Here is a 17903-nt window from a genome sequence, read left to right as displayed (position 1 = left end):
CAAATGCACAGAAGTTTTGAAGACAGCATAAGGAAACTGTAGAGGTTCTGTGGTAGTAGATGTGCTGGAACCCTTATTTTTAATCAATATGATTGAAACTGCTAAAACTTAGAATATGTTGCTTTCCCCATGATTAGATGTACTAACTGGTTTAAGCAGATAACAATTCTAAGACTTTAAACAATTCTGGCTTTTTTCTAACTATAAAAACAATTTGGGATTATATTATAATTGGGAAATATAAAAAAAGATGAAAGAAAAAAATCACTCATTACATAACCTCATAACTGAGGGGTAACTCCTATTCATATCATGGGATATTAACTTCTGATTTTCTCTTTATCTGCCTCTGTCTCCCTATAGCTCTCTCTCTCTCTCTCTCTCTCTCTCTCTGTACTGTAGATTTGGGACCGTATTGTATTGATTGCGTGGTATCCTGATTTTTCCATTTATAATCATATCATGAAATGCCATCTATGCCATTAAAAAAGACTTCTAAAAACATCACACTTAATGGTCACTGATATGCCATTGCATAGCTGTATCCCGATCCCAGGTTAATTTAAAATTGACCCTGTGGCTGGACATGTATGTCCACAGATATTCTAAATAGTGCTGTGATGAACATCTCCACACATAAATCTTTATTCACACCTCTTATTACTTCCTTGGGGTAGATAACTGGAAGCTGAGCTACTCGGGCAAGAGGCATGACCTTTTCCAAATCTCTTGATACCTACTGTCAAATTCAGAGGCGTTTTAAATGTGAAGAAAAGGTCAGTGGAAAAGGCTCTCCTCAAACTTTTTTTATGGGGCCGATGTACTGAACTTGCTGACCCAAACCAGATTTTTTATGACTTTAACGCATGTGAAACTTGATAATCACTAAAAAGGATCCTGTCTATCTTGGATGGTCTATGAGGTGATTTCCTGTTCATTCAGAAAGTAACTGTTGGCAACTTACTATGTGCTGGATACTTAGGATACTTGAGGGCCAACAGATGACAGGGGAGAAAATAATCTCCTAGACGATGATGTGTTTGAATATTTTTTTTTTTTTCAACGTTTTTTTATTTATTTTTGGGACAGAGAGAGACAGAGCATGAACGGGGGAGGGGCAGAGAGAGAGAGGGAGACACAGAATCGGAAACAGGCTCCAGGCTCTGAGCCATCAGCCCAGAGCCTGACGCGGGGCTCGAACTCACGGACCGCGAGATCGTGACCTGGCTGAAGTCGGACGCTTAACCGACTGCGCCACCCAGGCGCCCCTATGATGTGTTTGAATATTAATGTGACTGAGTGGAAACATTGACTTCCAGGCTTCAAGTGAGGTTTCAGAGGCTGAATTATTGTCTTAGATGAATTATTTGTGTTTATTTACACAGTTTATTTCTTTGAGTATTTTCCCATTTTCCCTGATCCTCCCTCAGTTTTGAGTAAGTTATATAACTCTTCTTGCTTCTATCTAATTTTGCCTCCCAGAGGACTGCTTGCTGGGAGTAGTATGGGAATATTTAGCTTAGTAAGAGGTATTTTTTAAAAGAGTATAATTGGTCCTGTTTTCCAGGAGGAAAAGCTGTTCAATCTCAGTCATACCTGTCTACTTTTATCAAGTGCACAGAAATTCTAGAAGGGAGAAGTTACACTCCTAGGTGCAGTAATTGGGTCTCCTGCATTCATTTTGTTGCCCACAGTAGGTCAGGAAGTGTCTAGTAAATGGTCATTTCTTCTTCTTAAGTACCTTACTGTCCCTTCCCATTTCCCTTTCCTTTACGTTGGATGACACATCTATGCCTTTGTTGGAGAGGGAACTATTCCACATAAATACGGTAACTATTTTTTTAATTGTTTATTTATTTGTGTGTGTGTGGCGGGGGAGGGGCAGAGAGAGAGGGAGACACAGAATCCGAAGCAGGCTCCAGGCTCTGAGCTGTCAGCACAGAGCTCAATGCGGTGCATAAACCCATGGATGGCGAGATCATGACCTGAGCCAAAGTCAGATACTTAGCCAATGAGCCACCCAGACACCCCTAAACATGGTAACTATTATTGTTGTGATAGAAAAATCTGCAGCATAACTATTGAACCACAAACTATATTTTTTTCCGGTAACACCAGCCACGATCTACATTTTGAAAAGTTCATGTCTTCATACAGTTATTGTTTGAGGCTATGAATACCAGGAACAGAACAGAGACTAGCTTGAACCCACCCTTTTCAGGAGCAGTTGAACCTAATTAACATGGAAACTCAGCGCAGTGGGCAAACAAGTGGTGTTCAGATGAAATCATGCTCCTTCCCTGAGGCCAGGCATCTAGTCCGGTCTGTAAAATTTAATGTCTATTGAAGAGAGGTATAGCTTTTTAATTTTTATTAATTTTTTTTTGAGTTTGCTTATCTAAGGAGAAAGAAAGCATGTGTCTTTAATTTATCTCTTTGTGGATCCTTTGCTAGAATCCCAGCTTCATTGAATATTTAGAATGCTTTTGCTTTAAAAGCAGAAACATGTTTGAGTAAGAACTAATTTTTCATCGTGTAGACAAATATTTGAGTAACTGGTGGAAATAATAAATTACCAGCATAAAGTGATTTCATTGCTCTTAAAAGCAAAAAAGCACTCCTGGGAATTTCACGGAAATGACTCCATTTTCATATCACTCCCATGATAGCCATTTGATCTTACTCTGGGGTGGACTGGCATGCAAGTTTATTTTTAATAAGTGAGCACCTACATATTCTCTGGGAAAACAAGTGGAGAAGTGGGTATTGGGGGAAAACAACCAAGATCTAGAAGTGATGATCACGTCCTTGATGCCCTGCCCAACTTTTTAATTTTTGTCTTCAAACAAAACTTGCTTGTAGGAACTGCCTTGAAAGACTATGTTGTTCTTTCCAAGGAGTTTAATGAGTGCTCATTATTTCGACCATTTGCACTTTCCTGTTTCTCAGATTCTAAATGCATAATCCAATTATGGTTTGTGGGTCTGGTTGGAAAACAGTCTGACTAGGGAATTTACATTTTGAGCCACATTGGTCTTTGGGAGAGAGAACCATTGCTGGATCTGGGATGGTATTAAAGAACTGGATCTCTGAGGGGCGCCTGGATGGCTCAAGTCGATTAAGCATCCGACTTTGGCTCAGGTCATGATCTCACGGTTCATGGGTTCGAGCCCAGCATTGGGCTTGTGCCAACAGCTCAGAGCCTGGAGCCTGCTTCGGATTCTGTGTTTCCCTCTCTCTCTGCCCCTCCCCCACTCGCCTCTAAAAAATAATAATAAACATTAAAAAAAATTAAAAAAAAAAAAAGAACTTGATCTCTGGGTTCAGGCTGTATGATTTAATCTTAGTTTAGCCCACACCACCTTTGGGTTCTAGGAGAGGGATTTAACCAACTCTTTGCTTAAGCTCTTTGAGCTTCCTCTGCTTCATAAGGTAACAGAGAGGATTAAATGGGCTGATGCATGTGGCATTGGCATATAGCAACATCTGAATACATGTTAACTGACACTATCACGCTGGAAACACAAAAATAATAATTTTCTTGTTTCAGGATTGGTAGAAGAACACTCATAGATGGAGCCAATACATTTGCAATCCAGGTGTGGCTTTTTCTCTAACCTCACACATATGCAAAGCACTCCTTACACACATTACCGAGTTTTCTTTCTCTGGTGCACAGAAATTTTCACCGTGATGCCTCTAGAGTAGGTTAAGAAGTTTATATTCTCTTTTAAGATATTTTCCTTTTATCTGCCCAGTGATAATCATTTCCTGTACTTTGTCTGTGACATCATATTCAAAATATGTTAGTGCCTGGTCTTTCTGGCATTAAGCCAACATCACTGGCCCAGAGTTTCTGAAATCAAAACACAGATTTTACAAAGTCATACTGAAAGTTAGACATAATTTGTGTTAAAGAAAGTAAACAAAGCTGGGTATCCTAAAACACACACCACCCCTCCAAAGATCTAACTTGAATTCAGGTGAAGCTCAAGTTCTTGCACATTTTTCTGGCATTGATCCTTTTTGACTGGCACTCAAACCTTTCTTTCTAAACGTATCATATTTCTTCAACTGGGGTCTCTGGACCTCATCCACCATTGGGCTTTGTAGGTTTTTCCTAGTGTCTGAAATTAAATGTTTGTCTGGTTATTTTTTTTTTTTCTCTTTTGTCCCAGGAAGGCTGTCTTTGGATTTCATTAGATTCTTACCGGTTCAAAATTTTTGTTTTACCTGAGCTGGCATTTTACTCTTCCCATACTGATATGCCTTCCGTGATCTGGAGCCACATGGCTTATCTCTACCCCTGGATCTTTTCTTTTCTGATATTTAACATTTCTGGCTTCTTGCAGTGCCCTTCCCGCCTGCTACACCAGGATTTTACACCATCATCTGTTCTGTTACCACCTCCACAATTTGTGATTTATCCTCATCCCACCTGGACGGTTACTTCCCTCAAAATCAACTCTCTTATTTACTTAAATATATTTTAAAAGGAAAACAGTGGATAGATCATAAAAAGAGTTGAGTATGAAAGTAGGGGAAGACTGTAACATCAGAGAAAAAAATTCTGTCACAGCAGAAATAGAGGCCAAAGACAGGTGATTCCAGAGCTAAGGAAAGAGGAGTGAGTCTGGGACTGGTGACCCCATAAGGCCTGGGGCTGAGAACAAGAGCCATCAGGAAATCAGTGGAAGCTGGGGATGAGCAGCCAGATATGATGAGTCTGGCTAACCTGTGGGGAAAGGAGATAGTGCTTACATGGGAGAGAAAGGGGCACAGGGTAAGAGTGGGAGCTAGAATATAGAGTTTCTAAGATTGATACAGGGTATTGGGTGAAAGATGGTGCATAGGGTAAGGCTGTAAATGAGAAAGGAGCTTTGGAAACTGAAGAAAAGATGGAGGCTGAAGAGGGGAAATGGGGGATGGGTGAATGTGGAGACTGAGGTGATACAGGCTGAAGGTTAAAGTTAAAGAGAAGAGGCTGTGGAGAGGGAGTGCAGGATATACCAAAAGGGGGGCGGGAGGAGATACCTTGAAATGGGCAGAGGCAATTGTGTGTGTGTGTGTGTGTGTGTGTGTGTGTGTGTGTGTGTGTGTGTTTCATGGGGAGCAGGTACAAAGTAACAAATGGAGATCATCTTCTTAAAAGGACAAACCAGTGTCTTAATCTGTTTTTAAGTCTGGCACAGAAATCTGAAGTGCCAATCTCATATTGGCAGAAAGAGATAAACACTCTACAAACACTCTACAACACTCCATAAAAGTGCTTGAAAGTGCCACTGTTTGGGTCAGATAGCCAGGAGATACTCAGTCTACCCTGGCAGTATCTCATAGACCGGGGCAGTGGTTCTTGAACCATAGTGCATGGGAATCACCTGGAAGCCTTGTTATAACAAAGGTTCTGGTTCAGCAGGTCTGGATGGGGGTGGGAATTTCTGTTTCTGAAAAGACCCTGTGATGCTGCTGCTGCTGCTGGTTGGGGACCACACTTGGAGAACTATTTGGCGAGGAAAACTGTTCCATGCCTTTTAGAGATTGTTGCAAGTGCTCTTATGCTTCTTTTAGCAGTAGATTGCTATGATATAAAATGAGGTAAGTGAACTTGCCCTTTTAACTCCAAACTTACAAATATAAAACATTTTAAATGTGAAATGAAAACACTTAAAATTACTATTGATTCTCATCAGTGCAACAGTTCAATAAAGAAAAAAAATGTTTTCATTCTCCTCTGTTTTCTGCTTTAATATGGATTCTTAGGTTTGCTTTTTTTTTTTTTTTTGAGGAAGTATTATTATTTCATATTGAGTCTGTGGTGGCCACTTTATGACACGAGGGAAGCGGAAATGAAGTGGGGACCCAGGAAAATTTTCTTTCCCAACAGTGGAAAGGTGGGGATGGCTAGTGGTGAAGAGGTTTCTGCTGTTGCTGGGCCAGGATGCTCCTCTGGCCTGGCAGCCTTGCCATGGGGGTTGTCGCCTTGGGGCTTACAGCCCTCTGCCCACTTTGGCTGCTCTAGCCTTTCCCTTGGGTCCAGGTCTGAGCTTGGAGTGCAGGGAGGACCCTTTGGGGGAAGGGCAGGGCGCCTATCCAGTGCTCAAACAGAACCGAGCTGACTGCATCAGAAACCATTGTGTCACCTTGAGCATTTCTAATGATGAATCCACACAATGCACACACCCCAACAGATGCTGGCAGGGTAAACAAAAGCTTTTGAATATTAGCATAAGGTTCACATTTTTCTTTGCTTAGACTGGACAGAATTGTCCTTGCTCTTGATAAAGGATTCCAGGGATTGAGGCAGTGATTAAGAGAGTTGTTTAATCAGAGAAGGGAGACGGTCCAATCAGTAACTAATAAAAATCAACAACATAAAGGATGTTGCATATTGACTTCTTAGCACTCCTCATTTTCAGCCATCAGCGACCTATGTGTATTGGAAGCTGTAGCTGTCCATTTTTGATGTTTCCCTCTTTAGAAAAGGGAAAAAAAAAGATACCTAGAACAAATCAGAATGAGAGACTGAGTGCTCAGATGCAGAGCAGTCAGATAAAATGCAGGATGCCCAGCTGAGTTTGAATTTTAGATAGATAATGAATACATTTCTGTATGGGACATTCTTATACTTCTGAAATTGAAATTTAGCTGGACATCTTCTATTTTTATGGGCTAAGTCTGACAACTCAAGAGAAAATTTTCTGTTTTGAGAGCAGACTCAACATTCAAGGCTGAGTTACCACTTGTCCTGCTTAATGCCATCCAGAATGTTGAGATTCTCCAAGTACAAAGATGCAAATTCACAGTGGTATTTGGTATTTATGAATTCATGTGGGTCTTAAGAATTTAGATTTATAATCTTAGAAAAGGAACAAAAAAATTAAGGTTGGTATTGACAGAAAGCCAAAAGTGACTCTTTCTGTACTTTTTATGGCAGTCAGCTAAAGCTGTGATTTGACAGACTGTAACAGTGAGTAACAGATGGGCCACCTTTGGATTATCTGTGCTGTATTCAACACCTCTTTGAACAATAATTATAATTTGTTGGGGGAAAATATCAATTTAAAGGTCAAGTGCTTTCATAAAAAAAGGTGATTATTCAGTATTTTCTACTTTGAACACACCAGGATTCATTGTATTACTGTCTTTTGTGCAGCACATATATGCTGAAAAATGGATCGCTTAATTATATGATTATCTGTCTTCAGGGAGGACATGTGAACATGAATGGGAGCTGTCAAGAGAGGTACATTGCTTTACTTGTGGTTCTTAATCTATATCTATAGCCATTACAGGTTACAAGTTGACTTTTAAAACAAATATCTAAAATATAAATTACTTTTACAATGCAAAGTGGGCATTTTGGTGTAAAGGAGCTCCTTGAGCTGAAAAATGGACACGTTACATGAGTGAGGCTCCAGGCTCACTCCTTTTTTTTTCCCCTCTGATTTTTAGTCATCAGTCTAGAAGAGGCGCAAGGGAAGACACAGCCTCCTAATTAACTGGGGAGAAAGAGGGGCAAAGGCTATGCAGTTAACCTTTATAATTGAATCACCAATTACAGTGATAGAAAGGAATACCGCTCTGCAGTGAATCAGAATTCTGGGAAAATCTCATGAACATTCCAGGCACTGTGAAAACCAGAAGATTGGAGAAGTTAAGCATATGTGCCAAACTCCATTAATCTCTTTGTGTGTTTTTGTTAGTCCTCTGGGCTTCATTTTGGAGAAGAGGTTCAGTGTACAAGAGAAAATTCAGTAATGCTGGTGTAAGCTAAAATCAGCAGGGAAGCTGGGTTCAGAGGCAACGACACAGGAGGTAGATGATAAAGGTCTTCTTCTAAAGGTGCAACTAGATGCAGACAGTTCCAAGTGATGCCCTTGGTAAACTCTTTCAGTGGTCTCCCAATCTTAGAGCCAGTTAAGCTTTAATTATCTATTTTATGACAAACAGTTATGTAGTTACAGAAGACAGAAAAACAAAATGCTGTCCAACTGTATTAAGGTTGCAGTATATCTACTTACCAAGGGATTCCAACTGAGGATGTTCAGCCCCGAAGATAAAGTCATTGCTTCTGCTTCCAAGAGCGTTTAATGACTTTGAACATCATGTTCAGGGTCAGTTCCTAATATGTAACACCAATCCCCGATCCTGTTCTTGATGGAATGAAAATAATATACACCTTATGTTTCTATATGTCAAATTAATCTAATCCACTTCCTATCCTCATAAACTTATTTACACATGCACCATCTTGGACGGGGTAAATTTGCCAAGAAGAAGAAAAGTCTCCTTACAAAGCTGAAAATATTTTTACAACCCAAAGGTGAGCACCAGACACACGAAAATAATTCATTTTGTGAAGATCGCCAAGAAAACCTTGTTTTGAAATCCCGGTGCCCATGATTACATCATGCCAGGTGAAGCATCCACCGATGGAAACAATGGATAGACATTTGCTCTTCTCCAACTCAGCTGTCTGGTTTCAAAGGGCTTTTTGTTTTTATTTTTATTTTTTTGCCTCTCTTGGCTCCGAGTGGCTGCAACACATGGTAAATCTTTAACTTCAAGTGTCCTTCTGTGGTGACCAACTAAAATATTAGCAAAATAAATGTTTTATGGGAAAATGTTGGCAGGAGCCCCAACAGAAACAGGTGGTATTGGGTTATTTCAATATAATGTAATGATACAGCCAGGTTTCCATCTGGACAGCATGTGGTTGGGTCTGCTCAGAGAGAACCAAAGAGTGTGAGTATGCACTGGGGAAAGCAGCGATGCACAAGTGTGCAGCTAGATGGCTACTTTACAAAATAATAGTCTGAGCTCTGGGTCCTCTGGGTTAAATATTTTTACTGTCAAAATCTGAATTTCTTCATAAAATATTAAAGGTGAAGCAAACCTCTGACATGCAATACTGAGCTGTGTAATTATAAGGCAGTTCCTGGAAACCAAAGAGAGTGTGCATTAAAGCAAGGCGTTTATTATAAAAGAGTTCATTACCCTTGGAAGTGAAGACATGTTTTAGAGGGAGCCTCAGAACAGAGAAGCTTTTTAGCAAGGCTTACCATACTATGAAAACAAGGTTCAGCCTTGTTGGTAAGAATGCAATTAGAAAATAAAGAGAGAATGGGATTAGTTCACTGCTAAGGGCCTGATCGTGATCCAAAGCTAAAGAGATGTATCCTTAATTTACCACCAGGGAAGAGTCTTTCTCCCTCTTCCATAAAATTCCTGCTTCAGGCACTTCAAAACACATGGAATTAGGAACACTTGGAACATTTGGTTTTGCACTCAGCTCTCTGCACTGTGTATTCATGCTAAGCTCGATAATAAACTCTTGGCTCAATAACTCCCTATATGTATCCCAGAGAGAGGCATCAAATTATGGCTATGTGCAGAGGTAGATCCTCTTCAGAGGCACTGAGACCTCACTGCCTGGCTCTCTCAGCTCTCGCCAGAGGAAGAAGACAGGAATATGCACACAGAGAGTAAGCAAGTTGGAAGTGGCTTGCAATTTCCTTGATGCCTACTGGGAGAGTCAGGCAGTCATGGGCACCATCTCCCAAGATGAAGGAGTCCCTTTGACTCCTGGGTACTTGGCCAGGAAAGCCTGGCTTCTAGAGAATTAATTGCAGCGACTAATTGATAGTGCAGCAACACGGAGACATTCAAAGCAAAGGTCTAGACGTAAAATCGAAGAGCTGATGGAGAATAGTGATGGAACAGTGAAGGCTCAGCAAGAAGAGATAACGAAGTGAAGAACTTAATGATGAGCCCTCATACCACTTGTACCCAGAGCGGGGGATCCATTCAAAAGGCTCTTGCCTGTTTTACTCAGAGAGTGGACTGCCCTACATTATCTTCTGCATTTTCCTAGATTATTAGAAGAGATGGTGTGATGAGAAACCTGGAAGCTCTGGAGTCAGATTCTTTTACTGTCACTATTGTGGTGCTGGACTGAGGCTAAGGAGAGAATGGTGCCCTAGAGGACAAGGCAAGTTGTACTGTGGACCCTGGCTTACTTGGGAAAATGATTTTCTCCATCTGGAGCATACCTGATACGAAACAATAAAGATGCTTCTTAGTTCTTTTCTTCAAAATGTGTTCGGTACCAATTGTATGCACCACAGGACTTTGGCTCCTGTGGGGTGCTAGAAGGTGGTGGCAGACACAGTCTTCTTAGTTGAGGAGTTTATGGTCTAAAGAGGGAGAGTGTACACCCAGAGGGGAACTGAAATTTGAGCTGCCCAAGGGTGTAGGCTCTGTCTTATTCTTCATTTTACTCTCCATCACACAACATATAGTAGATGCTAAAATAAATGCTGAACTGAACTAGACTAAAAGACAGGTGATGGGGTTTGGCCGGTATCTGGTCACATGTCTTAGAAATGTCTTTTGAACTCTTTGGTGGGTCTCAATTCCTCTGTGTAGAATGAAGAGTTAGACGACTGGATCTATCTCCCTTCTAGCTCTCAAATCCCTAGGTCCTTAACTGAGAGAATATGGAGAAGACAGTATATACACTGAAGTGCCAATGATTATAGGTAACAAGTCCTACCATTTGTTAATATCTCCTACGTCGGGTAGGATTTAATCCCTACCATAAATCTGTAAAGTTAGAAGCTTTGTCTCCATTTTTCAGATGAGTAAACCCATTCTCTTTTCCAAGTTCACATAGCTGATGAATGTTGGAATTGGGATTCCCCAAACTCAACTCTATCTGACTCCAAATACTGTGTTCTTTCCGCTGTATATCAAACTGCCTCCCACCTCTGTGCTAAGGAAATATTGGAGTGAATGTAATGATTTAAGAGAGAGGTGGAGAACTTTGTAACCAAGACATGATTTATGTCTCAGATTTAACTGCTTGGCTTTTTAGCCAGGTGGTGTTTTTTCAGTCTTTAGAGATCATCTGAGATTGGGGCAGGTTACTGAATTAATTGCACAACCATTGAAAACTCTGAGTGTCTTGCCTTGGAGTTCTCTCCCTGAGTTCTCTTTTCTCCTGAGTTCTAAACTATCCAGGCCTCCAAATGTAATGACACTGGTTCTTCCTTAAGGAAAAGTAAATACTTTAAGCCATAGAGTAAAGTGAGTGGGCTTCTCCCAGTCAGGGAGGAGGCTGGAGCAGAGTCTGTGTTTTGTAGGTGGGGGAAGCAGTGGTATTGACCTGTGGACCCCTCTTGCCCTTCCGCTGGCCTGTGGTGGCTTATACTAAGAGGCAGGGGGAGAAAGGGAGGCCAGGAACTTTGTGGAGAAACATAGTGACTCTGGTGCCCCTTGAATTGTCATTTGGCTCTACATGGCGTGGTTGAAGTGAGGAAGGCTACCTCACTAAGCTTTAGGCCATTGGGGAAATTGTCCATACAATTCTTGGATGTTGTGGTGACAAAAAATCGGATGCAGATGTAGAATTTGGGTGGTCATTCTGAGAACTTATTGAAAATATTGCTAATGACTAATATTTATGAGCACTTAATATGTGCAGGGTCTTATGCTAAGTGGTTTTCAGGTGAGAAAATTGAAGCTTAAGAAGGTTGGGTAACTGGCCAGAGGTCATAGGAGGTAGGAAGGGTGAATCCAAATCAGTTCCATCTTGAGCCTAAAACTCAACCTCTTAATCATTATGCTTAAGTTATAGCCCAAATGTAGTGCTGTATAAATAAGGTAGTGAATGTATGTGGTACCAGTGGGGTAAGTTGGGACTCATGGATAATCATTTAGTCTGGATTAGAGGGGCCTTTCCTTTTGCCATGGCGAAGTAAGTTTCAGATGTATTAAATATGAGAGCTAAAAACAAAAGCAAAACACAAATCAGTAGATGCAATGGCAGAAGTTCGTAAATATAATAAGTGATGTTATAAGGCAAAGAAGGACTTTATAAAAATAATTTAAAAATATGACAGAAGATGGATAGATTTGGCCACAAAAACCCTCCAACATTTCTAAATATCAAAACTATGAGGAAAGTTGAAAGACAACTGGGGGAAATGTGTATAGTCTTTGTCAGCTAAAAGGTGCATATCCCTAAAATATACTGCATTCTTACCAACCAAATAAAGAGACAAACACTCTAATAGAAAAAAGGTTAAGATCATGAATAAATAATTAACTTCTCTGTTAATAGAGAAGAAATACAAATGGACAATCAGCAAATTAATACAGGCTTAATCTCACTAGCAATAAAAAATTAAATTTTAATTCATGTCTGTTTTTTTAGTTGTCAAAGAGAAAATAAGCTGTTAAGGACATTAGTGAAATTCACCACACTTTGGGACATTTTCATATATTTATGGCAGATTGTACTTGTACAACTTATCTGTAAGGCATTTGTCTGACATGTATCAATGTTTTAAATTTGTTCACACTCTTTGTCCTAAATTCTACATCTAGTAATTTGTTCAAGAAAAATCATGTTAATAAATGTATGCAATGGCTTGCCTCTAAGGACAGGTATTGAAAAATTAGAAACAATCAGAAGACTCAATATTAGAGAATGGTTAATTTAAGTTTTTTACTTTCATCTGAACAGTAAGGAATCTAATAGAATTTATCCAGTCACTCAAAATAACTTTGCAGAATATTTGATGCCATGGAAAAATGTTTAGTATGCATCCCTTAGTGAAAAAGTAGACTACTAAATGATATACATTTTTTTCTAGAAATTATATGTTTACACATTTCCTAAAATGACTAGGAAAAAAAGACACAAAAATGTTAATAGGGTTTATCTCTCTGACCGAGGAGATTATATATATATATATATATATATATATATATATATATACACATAATATATATATATATATAAACACATACACACACACATATGTGTATATGTATATATATTATGTACATATATATATACATTTTTTTCCTTTTTGGTGTTTTTTTTTTTTTTGGTAATTTTAAAATATTTTACATGTATTTTTTGTAACCCAGAACAAAATGGTATTAAAAAGTAGACTGCCTATTTTCTATATGGTTTCCTAAGACATGGTGTATTTGTGTGTGTGGGAGGGCTAAGGACCAAGTGCTATGAAATATATCACCTGAAATATTGCTTTCATTTCTAGTGTGTTATTACGGTTTTGGGAAACCTAGTGTATTCTAAGGAGCAAAAAATGCATGTAGACGCAATTTTACTTTGAGAATTCCAAGCTAAGGCAGAGAGCTATTAATTTATTACGTATATGAATATAAAAACTAGACAACAAGATGTTAACTTGACTTGTGAAGTGGATTCACTTATGGAAGCAGAGGTCGGCACGGGTCTCTCCACACCTTCCAGTGCGAATTGGACTGACATCTGGATTCTCTTACATTCACATTTTCAGTTTTCAAGTCCCACTCCACCTTATTTAACCAGATTGAAATTTAGGACTAGAGTTTAGTAATTAACTAATGTGTGTGTGTATGAGTGTGTGTGTGTGTGTGTGTGTGTGTGTGTGTGTGTGTGTGTGTGATTATATGTGAGGAGATGGGCATTACAAGCTTTTTGGTTTGTACTTTTGAGGTGAAGCTTATTGCTTTGATTAGTTAATGTTCTAATTTGGGTTGAGTTTATCAGCTCTGTTTATGATCACTTTTTCAAGAGTTTAATTAACTACTTACAGAAAAAATCTATGCCATGCAAATTCATGCCTCATTAAATCCTGGCTGGAGACCGTTTAAGGCAGGACTGGGATCTCCTTGCTAGTGGTCTACTGGCCCCACTGTCTTCTGCAGTTCTAGGGCTAGGAAGTAGAATTCTGGATTGCTGAACCCCAGAATCAGAACCCTGAGCTTTTAGAGTATGTTCTAGAGGTCCAACAGAATGTTTACCTATTACCGTGGTCAGGGAAGGATTACTAGGCAGTTGGTAGAGTTCATTTGATACAGTCTTACATTATCTTTGGAGAATTCAGAACAACTAATGTCTCTTTGCCTCTCCCTCTAACCAGGTGTTTTTCTGGTAGTGTTTTTATTTTGTATTTGTATTCCTTTGCAGTTTTCTCTGTTAGATGTCAATCTGTGTTCAAATGAGCCATTTTTTCAAATCAAATAGAGGTATCTCAAATTTTATCTCTTATATCTAGATAAGAACAAGTCCACCCAGCTGTTACATCTGCCCACATTAAAAAACAAAACAAAACAAAACAAAACAAAACAAAACAAACCAGTATTCTGAGCACCTGGGTGGCTCAGTTAGGTAAGCATCTGACTTTGGCTCAGGTCATGATCTCACAGTTCGTGAGTTCAAGTCCCACATCAGGTGCGCTCCAGACCTGGCTTTGGGTGAGCATGATCCCTGCTTCGGGTGAGCCCTTCTTCCCTCTCTTCCTCTCCCTCCCTCTCTTTCTCTCTCTCTGTGCCCCTTATGGGATTCTCTCTCCCTCTTTCCTTCTCTCTCTCTGCCCCTCACTCATGTGTGTCCTCTCTCTCTGAAAAACAAAAACAAAAACAAAAACAAATAAAAAAAACCAAACCCAAGTATTTTTTTTTATCATTTTATAAAGATTTTAAATAACACTAGAATAGACATAGGAGACTAGCCCGTTTGCCCTCTTGAAGTTTACTCGACAATTAATTTCTACCTGTTAAGTGTCATATGATCCATGTTATATCAGCAATATAAGATAAGAAAGTTAAGACAACATGGAAATGTTTGTGTGAGTCAGTATTGGATGACTTATGAAAGTTCAGATAGATTCCATCTGTTTTTTTCCTCTGTACACTAGTTACCTAAAGTGTCATATATGGGGAGGGAAACTAGGATTTGGATTTTTTTGGATTTATATATTTCTCTAGTGCTGAATGGTGATATTCTCAAGTCAGACCATCTCAGTTGCTCTTTGTGGGAGCAAGAAATGGTGCAGTATGTTTAATTTGGCAGCCAAGAACCAGTGTACCACACCAGTGGCAGAGTGGTATGGAAGCTCTTTGCTCTGGCTTGAAAAATGCAAGCACCTTCTGCTAGATAAATCAATGTGGAGTGGCCCCAGATCAAGTGCCTTCATATCAAAGTGAGTGGACTTCATTTTAGATCTATGGGGAGAAGAGAAAGTCTAGAGGATTGGAGAAAATCCAAACCAGTTCATCAGCCCTTAATGTTTTCAAGAACATTTTATTTTGCTGCAGTATCTAGTACAGGGTTGAAGGCTGCCTTGGTGAGGGATGAAAAGCAGAGCTATTTAGGACTGGTGACTTCATAAGCTTTAGAATATGGACCCAATTAAGCTAAAGACCTTGAGAAAGGTGTGCCTTTAGGGTATTTATTACAAGTCTAGAGTATTATAAAATTAAATAAATCCTTCTCTCTAGAAGGAACATCCACATTTGTGGCCATCTATAAGAAACATACTGATTTATTAATAACTTTGTGTTGGAAAGCTCAGCTCTTCACATTTTTAGCACAGATCTGGAACACTGTTCTTCCAGGGTCCTTTGTGAATAGTGGAAGTCTGTTTGGGATGTATATAAGAATGCAAGGTGAATTGCATTTGGCTAATAGTAATTAGGTCAGGAATAACAGTACCTTATATAAATTATGAGTTTTTCTTTTTCATGCAAAAGAAGTCTGGAGACAAGCACTAGGCTAATGTCATGACCTTGTGGTGTCCTCAGAGTCCTAGGTTCTTTCCAGCTTCCTGTTCCTTCATCAAGAGGATGGCTTCCATCCCTGGAGATGCTTCTTGGTCCAGGATAACTACTGGAGCTGTAGTCATCATCACTTCCATGCCTATGTAGGGGATGAAGGGCGAAACGAGGAGATCCTAGCTGTCTGCCTCTTTCTTAAGAGAAAATCTCTTCTTGTAACTCATTTTCAACAATATCCATCTACACGTCATTGGTCACTCTGACCTGTAAGGGCATATTTTAGCCACGCAATCCCAACTGGATTCTTTTACCAAGGAAGAAGGGAGAATATACACTGATTGGGCTATTAGCATCTGACAAAGCAGGAGTTCCAGGAACCTATGTGAGGCATTTCCTGAGCAAACCTGCCTGCTCCCACTTCTGATCCTGAAGGCTTTAACACCCTTTCTCAATAAATTCAGAGCCTCCCAGCATCCTGTGTGATACAAGACTAGTTCATCTATAAAATAGGCACACCTCAGAAAGGTTTACCAGGGGCCCCGGGGTGGCTCAGTTGGTTAAGCGTCTGACTCTTATTTTTGGCTCAGGCCATGATCCCACGGTCGTGAGATTGAGCCCCATGCTGGGTTCCATGTGTTGACGGTGTGGAAACTGCTTGGGATTCTCTATCCCTCTCTCTCTCTGCTCTTCCCCTGCTCATGCTTTTTCTCAAAATAACTAAACTTTGAAAAAAAAATTAAGTGCTTCTTTTTGAGAGAGAGAGAGAGGGAGAACTGGGGAGGGGCAGAGAAAGAAGAAGTCAGAGGATCTAAAGCAGGCTCTGCACTGTCAACACAGAGCCCGATGCGGGGCTTGAACTCCCCAACTATGAGATCATGACCTGAGCCAAAGGCACCTAACTGACTGAGCCACCCAGACACCCCAATAAACTTTTTTTTAATGTTTATTTATTTTTGAGAGAGACCGAGCGTGAGTGGGGGAGGGGCAGAGAGAGACAGACAGACAGACAGAGAGACAGAGACAGAATCTGAAACAGGCTCCAGGCTCTGAGGTGTCAGCACAGAGCCTGATGCGGGGCTGAAACTCGCGAACCGTGAGATCATGACCTGAGCTGAAGTTGGACCCTTAACTGACTGAGCTGCCCAGGTGCCCCAACTTTTTTTTTTAAAAAAGGTTTACCTTGGGGAGCCTGGGTGGCTCAGTCGGTTGAGCGTCCGACTTTGGCTCAGGTCATGATCTCATGGCCCATGGGTTTGAGTCCCGTGTCGGGCTCTGTGCTGACAGCTCAGAGCTTGGAGCCTGCTTCTGGTTCTGTGTCTCCCCCTCTCTCTGCCTCTCCACCACTCGTGCTCTGTCTCTCTCAAAAACTAAATAAACATAAAAAATAAATAAAAATTAAAAAGATTTACCAATGGGCTGTGGGATACACAGCAATCTAAAGAGGAAGGCAAATTGGCCCTGGATGCTGGAAGTAGACATCAAAGGCAAGAGTGTAAAAACACAATTTGAAATATTGTCATTGATGTAGCCAGTTCACCTAGGACAACAGGATGTGGACATGGTTAAGTCTCAGATCTCTGATTTATCCCCAGCACAGGAGTTTCCAGACTAATAGCCACTTTTTACTGCACACTTAATAGGGCCAGGTGCTAACCATCCATTATATCTAATCCTCATATGACCTTGCATGGAAGACATTGATATCCCAGTTTTTCAGCTAGGGAAATTGGAAGTCAGGGGGTTAGATCACTTACTCAAGTCACACAGCTCATAAGAGCAAGAGTAGGGAGGTGGACCCACACCTCTGACATCAAATCTGTGTCTCTCTCTCTCTGTTGCAGGCTGGCGATTGGATGCTGGTTTAGGAAAGACACTGAGATTCTGTAGAAAAAAATTTGATGGCCTTGTTCTCATGATGGGAAGTGGTACTTAGGATGGGTTGAAGTATCCCTGCTCCTGATCAATGGCAACTGTTCCCTGACCATTCTCCATTGCACCCCAGGTCCACTGTTGGGTGTTCAGAGAAGCGAATTCCTGGCCTCTTATTTTCCTCATTGGGTCACATTTTGTGCTACCTTCATCCCCATGTGCCACTCTAGAATGGAGAAAGGCATCATAAAAGCAATCAGTATATATTCTCATATTTTTTCTTCATCTAAAAAGATGAAGTCATGGCATATGGTCAGATTGCCAGCACTGTTAATAATAAACCTCATATAATTAAGCACTGATTTATTCCTTTATATAAGTGAAACAAATTGCTTTAACTGCCTTTGCTCAAGACCATCCAGTCAGATGGATTATGAATAGGAAGTTGAAACTAAAAA

The 17903-nt window shown here is 40.2% G+C and overlaps 1 protein-coding gene and 1 long non-coding RNA gene across 14 annotated transcripts in view; one reads left to right on the top strand and one right to left on the bottom strand.

The window, feature by feature from the left end:
- RNF113A (ring finger protein 113A) overlaps positions 1 to 17903 on the top strand; it is a 511139-nt gene that overhangs the window by 198506 nt on the left and 294730 nt on the right. Inside the window, exon 1 of one of the 12 annotated variants that reach the window (XM_042932497.1) lies at positions 7192 to 7243. The exons of the other annotated variants lie outside the window; for them this stretch is intronic. The gene's annotated coding sequence lies outside the window, so the exon portion shown is untranslated. Of the gene's footprint in view, positions 1 to 7191; positions 7244 to 17903 lie in introns of those variants that run through there. 12 annotated transcript variants of the gene reach the window in all.
- On the bottom strand, positions 2091 to 13717 carry LOC122216135. 2 transcript variants are annotated; one of them, XR_006200727.1, is made up of 4 exons: positions 13612 to 13717; positions 8022 to 8153; positions 3655 to 3856; positions 2091 to 2340 (listed from the first exon to the last, which is right to left on the bottom strand). It is a non-coding gene; the product is annotated as an uncharacterized LOC122216135 (long non-coding RNA). The 2 variants fall into 2 exon arrangements; XR_006200728.1 differs by having other exon boundaries at positions 2092 to 2324.

Source organism: Panthera leo, chromosome A3, assembly GCF_018350215.1.
Source record: "Panthera leo isolate Ple1 chromosome A3, P.leo_Ple1_pat1.1, whole genome shotgun sequence".
In the NCBI taxonomy this organism is placed as follows: Eukaryota; Metazoa; Chordata; class Mammalia; order Carnivora; family Felidae; genus Panthera; species Panthera leo.
Note: the sequence above shows the minus strand (reverse complement) of the source record. Positions and strands in the feature narration are given on the sequence as shown.